Below are 9,030 nucleotides of genomic sequence, written 5' to 3'. Positions count from 1 at the left end.
TCGTGCTTCGAGAGAATTTTATTTTACAAGCGAGATATCTCGGAGAGCTTGCTCAGTCCGCACCGAGGCAAAAACTCTGAATTTTACAAGAAAACCCGCTCTATCTTTATACAGTTGAAACAGGAATTTTATCTAAAACACACCACACAAGTACATTAATCATACATTCTTGTAAATGCAATCAAAGCAAGAACTTTATCTAAAACACCTCATATGAGCATTAATCATACATCCTGTAAATACAAAGGTCATTTCAGGAGGCAGACTTTTATCTTGTCCTTGCATAGTTTCTCCCTGTCCGTATTCTGATAAGCAGGGTATCTGGATCTCATGTAAACACTAGATAGTTATGCATTTACAACATTCTTTGCTCCAAGATCTGAGAGGTTTGGGTGTTTTCTTTTCTAGCTCCACTAATTTCATTAACTCAGCAAGAAGTGAACTTAACCCTTTCCTTAAAAATAGGGCTTAGATCATTTTCTTCCACAATTCCCTCCTTGTTGATCTTTTACTAGATCAACACAGTTTCTTATATATTCTTTTCTTGTTTAAAAGGGGGTTCATACCCCTCAGGGTAGGGTCGCATTTTAAGACATTCCTCTTCATTGTAATCATCTACTTTTCCCTCTATGCGATTTAACCTTCCTTTTATGGACACACATTTCCTTTCTACTTGGGATACCAGGCTCATTACTTGACTAATTAATTTTTCAACTTTATCCATATTCCACAAATGATTATTAATAATGTAAGCATCACTACACCCATGATTATTATGGGGTGTACAGCTAGCTTCAGTACTGCGGAAGTTTTTGGGGACCATCCGAAAAACACATCCCACCAGTGGTGTACCGTCAGAGGTAACTTCATCTGCGATTCTTACTAGTTGCCCCTTCTTGTAACTCATTTCGACTCTAAATTGGTGGATGTCTCTGCCTCTTTTTGACAGAGCTTCCTCAATTTGCTTGTCATTACGTATCAAATTGTGCAGTCTGGTCAAATTAATTACAGGGGGTAAGGGTTCAATCTTGTGCACAGACAGATATTTTTCTATATTTTGCCATTGCCCAAAGGTATAAGTTCTTTTTTCTTCAGGGTCATACAGGGTGTAGACTCCTTTCACGCATTTATTAATGGGGGGCCTATACAGAATTCCATCCAGATAGATAGGTTTATTTCCTGTCATACAGATCTCATTCTGTCCAATTTCCGTAATATCAGTGTAATTTGTTGGCTTCAGTTCCCACTTACATACTCCAATGGAGTGCTGTGGTGAGCATGGTTCGTATATGGCAGTTTGATAAGGACATACCATTCCGAATGGCCACCTACCACATCCCCTATGCTGATGTGTCAAATTCTTTTCATCGACCCAATCTCCTTTAAATTCTGGGTACCAAAAGTTCTGTCCAAACAACTGGGGCATTACTTGGAACTGACACCAAATTTCTTTTCTCATCTTATTTACTATTTCCATAGTTATGTTACATCCTTTTGAATCACAACTGGTATATCTTTCTTGGGGTTTAATGGTTAAATGAAGAAGCTTATCCTTCTGATTGATTTTCAGCAACCTTTCCCATGTGTCAGCATGGAAGGATAATATTTTCCTTTCTAGCTCAGCTCTCAACAACTGTCTGATCATTTCTTTAAACATACAATGGGTGTACCTGTTTCTTCAAGTAATTCTTCTTCCTGTCTGACTTTCTTTACTGCTAAAATGACCAGAATGCCCAATGTCCGCTTATAGTTTTTCCAAGAGTCCCGCCTCATCTTCCCTTTTCTGTTTACTTCTATAACACTCGAACTAATTCATTACAATAACACGCAAGCACGATAGTAACAGTAACCCAAATAATAAAGGCCCAAACTGGCATACAAATGAGTTGACATTCGTCCCTGGACTTTTGGGTAACTATAGATACTTTTAAGTCCAAAATACACAATGAGTGAACACAAAATAAGAGCAGGTACAGTTCTTCAGCGAGAAGATGGCTGTTTTCTTAGTCGGGCGACCGCAGCTCGTCCAGGTTCAATGCCTTTTCTTTCGGCTGTAATTCGTCGGGGAAATAATATTTACAGCGGGTTGCATGCACCCAGTTCGGGTGCTTTTCCAACTTCAAAGCGGTTCGTGTTGTGAGAATTATCTGATACGGTCCTTTCCACCTAGGAAAAAAGGATTCTTTATTTAATGTTTTTACTAACACTTGATCTCCAGGCCTGAAAGGGTGCATTTTTCCTTCCGACGGGGGCACCTGTGTCTGCTTTATTTGTTCGTGCAGACTCCTCGCTATTTCACACATGGCTTGAGCATACTTTAGTGATTTTTCATCATTCCAAATTAATGCTATTTTTTCAGCCACCAGTGGTGGTTTTATGCCAGTAGGCATTGGTCTTCCCAATAAGGCTTCATGTGGTGTCAAATCAGTGTTTTGGTTTTTTTTGGTTTCTAATTGTATACAGTACCAATGGTAAGGCATCTGGCCACTTTAGTCCAGTCTCCTGACATACCTTGGTAAGGGTAGATTTTATTATCCCATTTACTCTCTCTACAATTCCCGAGGACTGTGGTTGATATGGTATATGTAACTTCCACTGGAATCCTAATGCTTCTGCAAGATTTTTCACTATTTTTCCTGTGAAGTGTGTTCCCCTGTCACTGTTGATTCCCATAGGTATCCCATATCTTGGTACTATTTCTTTAAATAGAATTTTTACTACTATTCGGGCATCGTCTCTCCTAGTGGCGTACGCTTCTACCCACCTTGTGAACATATCTACTATGACTAATAGATACTTGAGACCTGATACTGGAGGCATGTGGACAAAATCAATTTGCAAATTTTCAAAGGGCATACTTGATTGGGGTCGATGATCATATTCAGCAGGTGTTTTACCTGTTATTTTGTTGACAAATTTGGCATGTTCTAGCAACTTTTTCAATTACTACTGTTATTCCTGGTGCATATCACTGTGCATTAATAGCATGCATCATCCCTCCTTTGCCCATGTGAGCCTGACCATGTGCTAGGCGTGACAGGGGCAAAAATAGAGACCTAGGGCAAACAGTTCGCCCATCAGGGTGATACCAGATGTTGTTTTTGAGAAAACAACCTTGGTGTTCCCAAGTCCTTCTTTCTTGTATAGTAACTTGTTGTTGGGCTGTTTTAAGTTGTTGGATGTCAAGTACCTGTGGAGGGGAAACCGAGACTGCTTGAAGGCAGTCTGCCTGTGCCGAAGCGGCCTGTTTGGCTGCTGCGTCAGCCCTCCTATTTCCTACTGATACCTCATCATCACCGGTTGTGTGAGCTGCACATTTGATAACGGCTACCTTACTTGGCAACTGAATGGCATCTAATAGATTAAGCATCAGTTGAGAGTGCTTAATATACTTTCCATCAGAGGTGATAAAGCCTGTTTTTCCACAGTTGTCCATGGACCACACCGAATGCATATCGAGAATCAGTATAGATATTAGCAGTTTGATCTTTAGCTATTATACAAGCTCTAGTGAGGGCAAACAATTCAGCAGCCTGAGCCGAGGTTCCGGGAGGCAGGGCAAATGCTTCAACAGTTTCGTGGGGGTTTACAATAGCATAGCCTGCCAACAGCAAGTCATCCAACGGCTTGTACGATGATCCATCCGTATAGAGAATAAGATCAGGATTGTCCATTGGCTCTGTGAGCAAATCTGGTCTTGGTAAGGTGGCTATTTCCACCGTTAACAGACAATCATGCTGGTCTGGATCCTCTACTTCTCTAGTAGGAAGAAAGGTGGCTGGGTTTACTACCAGTGCGCGTCGAAAGGTATAGTTAGGGTGTGACAGCAGTAATACTTCATAACCTGTTCTTCTAGACGCTGTAAAGTGTTGTGGTGGCTGAATTCAAAAGTAATAACACAGCATGGGCTGTAATGACAGTACATGGATAGTCCAAAACAATAGATACCGACTTCTCCACCATGACTGCAGTAGCAGCTACAGCACGTAGACATGCTGGCATTCTCGTTGCTACTGGTGGCAGCAAAACCGAATAATAAGCAACTGGTCTATTTCCCCCACCATGTTCTTGGGTTAGTACTGCTGTTGCAAATCCTTCTTTCTCATTCACATACATCTGGAAAGGTTTTCCATAATTCGGAAGTCCCAACACCGGAGCATTAGTAATGGCTTTCTTTAACTGTTTAAATGCCTCCTCTCTCTCTGGGGTCCACTCCACCTTGGGTGGGGCATCATTTAGGGCAGCTGATCTTAGGACTGCATCCCATTCTCGATAATTGGGGATCCATTGTCTACAGTATCCAACCATCCCCAAAAATGACAAGATATCCTTCTTTGTTTTTGGTATGGTGGCACTTTGAATTGTCTGAATTCTTTCTGGTCCTAGCTGCCTCTGCCCTTGAGATATGTGAAAACCCAGGTACTGGACTTGAGTGACAAAATTGTAACTTTTGTAACGACACTCGGTGCCCTCTTTCACATAGGTGCTGTAGCAGTTTCAGGGAATCTTGCATGCACCAGTATCTGTGGCTGGAAGCCACAAGCAAATCGTCCGCATACTGCAGCAGTACAGACTGGTCCGATAATGAACAGTCTTCGAGGTCTCTTTTTACTGCTGCTGCATATACTGCGGGGCTTTCGGTGTATCCTTGGGGCAACCTGGTCCATGTGTACTGCTGCTTCTTGTGGGTGAAAGCAAACAGATACTGACTTTTTTGATTTAACGGGATGGATAAAAAGGCTGAACACAGGTCTATCACAGTAAAGACAGTTGCTGTTGGTGGTATAGCAGATAGTATAATGTTGGTGTCCGGTACCACAGGGGTGATAGGGACTACTATCTTAATTGCTCTCAGATCTTGTACAAATCTCCACTCATTCGGCCTATTAACCTTTGGTATGGGCAGTATCGGAGTGTTACACGGGCTCTGTGTCTTTTCTAGAACTCTTTGTTCCAACAATGCAGAAATGACTGGCTCTATCCCATTTTCTGCCTCTGGAGGCAGTCTGTACTGCCTAATGCTTGGTAACACGGCATTCTTTATCAATTGTACCCGATGGGGTACTGCAGAATGTACTTGCCCAACATGATTCTTATGCTTTGCCCAAAGTTCAGAAGATACTTGATTCAATGCCATTGGCAGCTTAGGGCTTGGTTGTTCCGGGGGTTGCTGTTTTTCAAAAGTGGAGGCATGATTTTTACCTTTCCACTGGAGAATCCCCCTGTTGTGGGTGATAAATTCTATCTGAACATTCTGCAATTTTATTACTGCCCAAGGTTGATAGCCTTGTTGCTGCTTTTCTTTTTCTATTCCTACAATCATCGGACCCATATCTTTAGGTTTCGCTGGCGGTTTTACAGCCAATGTCAGATGGGGTGTTGAGTTTTCTTCTCTATACCGCTGCTGCTGTAAGGGTGTCAAATCCATGGTGACCCCCAATCCTTCAGGTCCAAAATAAATGCGGGACGTAGCTTCTATTATTTCTTCTTTTTTTTTTTAAAAAAAGGATTGTATCAAACACTGGTAAGTTTCAGCTTTTTGTCGAGTGTACCAGGCTGTACAGTGAAGCTTGTCAAAATTATATACATCAATTCTTCAGTATTAGGGTCGATTTTAGCTTTTAAATTTTGTATAACTTCATGTATTAAAGGGGAGTAGAAGTTGCCATTCAATTGCCAACAATAGATGGCAGCCTTTTCTTTGTTATCTTCCCTTTTCTCTTCTTCAATCCCCTTAAAGAACTGATGGATTTTATTTGGAGGGAGCTCCATGTACATTCCTTCCTTTGTGCAATAAATTGTGGCTCCTAGTTTGCACAAAGTCTGTCTTCCCAATAAAGGGAGAGGTGTTGTTTTGGAGACTATCAAAGTCTCATTATTAACTTGTTGTCCTTCAACTATCAATAAAAATTCTTTCATGGGGATACCGGCCACGCCCAAACTTAAGACGGTGGTGTTGCTTACAGGTAATCCCACAGAGGGTGGTACAGAAGACATAGTAGCACCGGTATCCACCAGGAATTTCACATAAGTATTTCCCACTTTTACTATTGCTAAAGGATTTTCTTCTATGTCTGCTGATAAGCGGAGGGCTGCCGCTTGTACCACTAAGCCTCCGGGGCATCCCTATGCTGATTGGTGTGGGTTGGGGTTAGAGAATGAAAACTGAGGGGCCAATGAAGGTGGAGGTTTGGGGAAATCCCTTTGTAACCCTCCAAGCTGTTTCGGTGGGCATCTGCAATCTCGAGCCCAATGCCCTTTCCTTCCGCAATTTCTACACTCATCTTGGGAGCGATCGCGTTGGGGCCACTGTCCTCTTCCTCTTCCTCTTCCTCCAAACCCTCCTCTATTATTCTGTGCTTGTCCTCTTCCCTTTTGCTGATAGTATTGACCTGTTATTTTAGCCTTGTTGTCTTTATAGGTGAACAGTCCCTCCCTATCCATATTAGCCAGTACTGTAATCGTCTCTTTCCAACTTTTTCCTTGCTAGTCCAAAACCTTTATTTTGTATGTTCTTGCTTGTTGTGGCAACATACAATTTAACAAGGTTTGTACTGCCAAAGGTTCATTTTGATCCATCGGTATTCCTGCATGTTCGTCCCAACTATTTTTCCATCTGCCTGCAAAATCTATCATTGATTTTTCTGCTTTCTGCAAGCAGCGGGTGACTTCCCCTATATCCCCATGCTTTTTAGCCTCTTGCAGAATTGCGTTCTTTCCTCGGTTTTTCAGCCAATGGGTTAATGACTCATTGCCGTCATTCAGCAAGTCATCATTAATTCTCCAGTCTCCATTTTCCCCTAGTGGGATGTGGAACATATCATTTACTCCATAGGCCGCTTGCAATAATAGTTTAACATCTCCTGGGAGCGGATTGTAAATTGTACACGTTTGCTCAAGCCAGTTGTGAAATGCTACCGGTTTCTTTACCGGATTTGGGGCGGCTGAGATCATATCTCTGGCTTCTCCAGGGGACCAGGGTTTCAGAACTGCCGTAGTTCCTATCATTACCCTAGGATTTTGGTGGACGGTAGAGTCGGCTGCTTCTTTTGCCGTTTGTCGCCTTATTTGGCGAGGACCTCTTTTCCGTGTCCTGGTTTGCTACCCCTCCCTCTACTGCTTCGGCTTCCCCTGATCCTGATGCTCCCGGATCTCCCCTCCATTAGACGGCTGATCCGGAGGGGCTGCTAGTTCTCGCGGAACTTGATTTCTATGGGCAGCGATTATTTCTATAATTTCCTGCCAACTATCTTGTTTTGGGGGTTCTATGCGGGGATAGAGTCCTACTGCTGGTGCTGAGGGGATAGGAAGGCCCGGAAGACTATAAGAGGGAGGTTTTTCATTTTCCCTTTTCTTCTGATTTAATCTTAGGGGGTTGGTGCCTCTTAGCAACCTCTATCCATTTTTTAAAAAACAGTTTTCCATATAGTCCCTATCCCAAGTGGGGTCTCCCCCTCCTTCCTTGGTTGTTTTTCTCCATTCCTCAATCAAAGATAACTTAAAACTTCCTCCATATGGCCAATCCCCATCAGACCAACCGTACAAATCGCTGCTAAACGTTACCGCGTATCTGTCATCTCCTGTTTCCTTAATTACAGTGTCCGCCGGCGAGCCGGGCGGCACAATGGGATCTCCTACCTTCGCTTGTTGCTTTACTACCTTACGGATTCTTTTCTCAGTCTTCGGATGTACTTTCATTCTTTCAGTCAAGAGGTCGTCTTTCTTTCCTTTTCTAGGAGCTGGGCGCGAACGCCCTGCTCGACTAGAGCCGTTTCCCATTCTTCCGGGTGCAACGTCTCGATCTTTTCTGAAATGAGAGTTAGGACAATCCTACAAAATACACAGTAATTTACAAAGCGCTCACCGGTGTTCTCTCTTCTGCTCAGCTCAGGGTCTCCTTTTGCCTTGTTATTTTAGCTTCTTTGCGGTAGCTGCCTTAAATGCCTCACTCCCCCAGGGGATCTCGGCGGCTCGTCCCCCTTTTAGCTAGGACGGCCTGGGCATCTTCCCCCTTTCAGCTAGGAAGGTCCTTAAAATTCCTCTTTTCTCTTTAAAAGTTAAATTTAGTTCTTTTGGATCTCGTTTTTTTTTATAAAAAAAAAGAGATCCTGCCTGACGACGCCAGAATCTGTCGAGGAAATTTTAGCTTAAATTAACTCAGGCGGAGGCTTTCAGAGTCGTGCTTCGAGATAATTTTATTTTACAAGCGAGATATCTTGGAGAGCTTGCTCAGTCCGCACAGAGGCAAAAACTCTGAATTTTACAAGAAAACCCACTCTATCTTTATACAGTTGAAACAGGAATTTTATCTAAAACACACCACACAAGTTCATTAATCATACATTCTTGTAAATGCAATCAAAGCAAGAACTTTATCTAAAACACCTCATATGAGCATTAATCATACATCCTGTAAACACAAAGTTCATTTCAGGAGGCAGACTTTTATCTTGTCCTTGCATAGTTTCTCCCTGTCTGTATTCTGATAAGCAGGGTATCTGGAAACTCATGTAAACACTAGATAGTCATGTATTTACAACATTCTTTGCTCCAAGATCTGAGAGGTTTGGGTGTTTTCTTTTCTAGCTCCACTAATTTAATTAACTCAGCAAGTGAACTTAACCCTTTCCTTAAAAATAGGGCTGAGATCATTTTCTTCCACAATTCCCTCCTTGTTGATCTTTTACTAGATCAACACAGTTTCTTATATATTCTTTTCTTGTTTAAAAGGGGGTTCATACAGCCAATGAAGTACTTTTGGAGTGTAGTCACTGTTGTAATGTGGGAAACAATGGCAGCAAAGGTGTGCACAGCAAGCTCCCACACACAGCAATGTGATAATGACGAGATGATCTGTTTTTGTTATGTTGATTGAGGGATAATTATTGGTCAGGGATAATTCCCCTGCTCTTCTTCAAAATAGTGTCATGGGATCTTTTACGTCTACCTGGGAGTGCCAGCCTAGATTTTTGCGCTCAAGTCCCTGGAGGGTGAGGCTTGAACCCACAGTCTTCTGACCCAGGAGCAAGA

At 42.4% G+C, this 9,030-nt stretch overlaps 1 long non-coding RNA gene across 1 annotated transcript; it reads right to left on the bottom strand.

Annotated features, from left to right (window-relative positions):
- Positions 1–8,828, bottom strand: LOC139256368 (uncharacterized). Its single transcript, XR_011592166.1, has 2 exons — positions 7,865–8,828; positions 1–2,166 (listed from the first exon to the last, which is right to left on the bottom strand). It is a non-coding gene; the product is annotated as an uncharacterized lncRNA (long non-coding RNA).
- Between the last annotated feature and the right edge of the window lie 202 nt (positions 8,829–9,030).

This window comes from Pristiophorus japonicus, unplaced genomic scaffold, assembly GCF_044704955.1.
Source record: "Pristiophorus japonicus isolate sPriJap1 unplaced genomic scaffold, sPriJap1.hap1 HAP1_SCAFFOLD_715, whole genome shotgun sequence".
Taxonomy (NCBI): domain Eukaryota; kingdom Metazoa; phylum Chordata; class Chondrichthyes; family Pristiophoridae; genus Pristiophorus; species Pristiophorus japonicus.
Note: the sequence above shows the minus strand (reverse complement) of the source record. Positions and strands in the feature narration are given on the sequence as shown.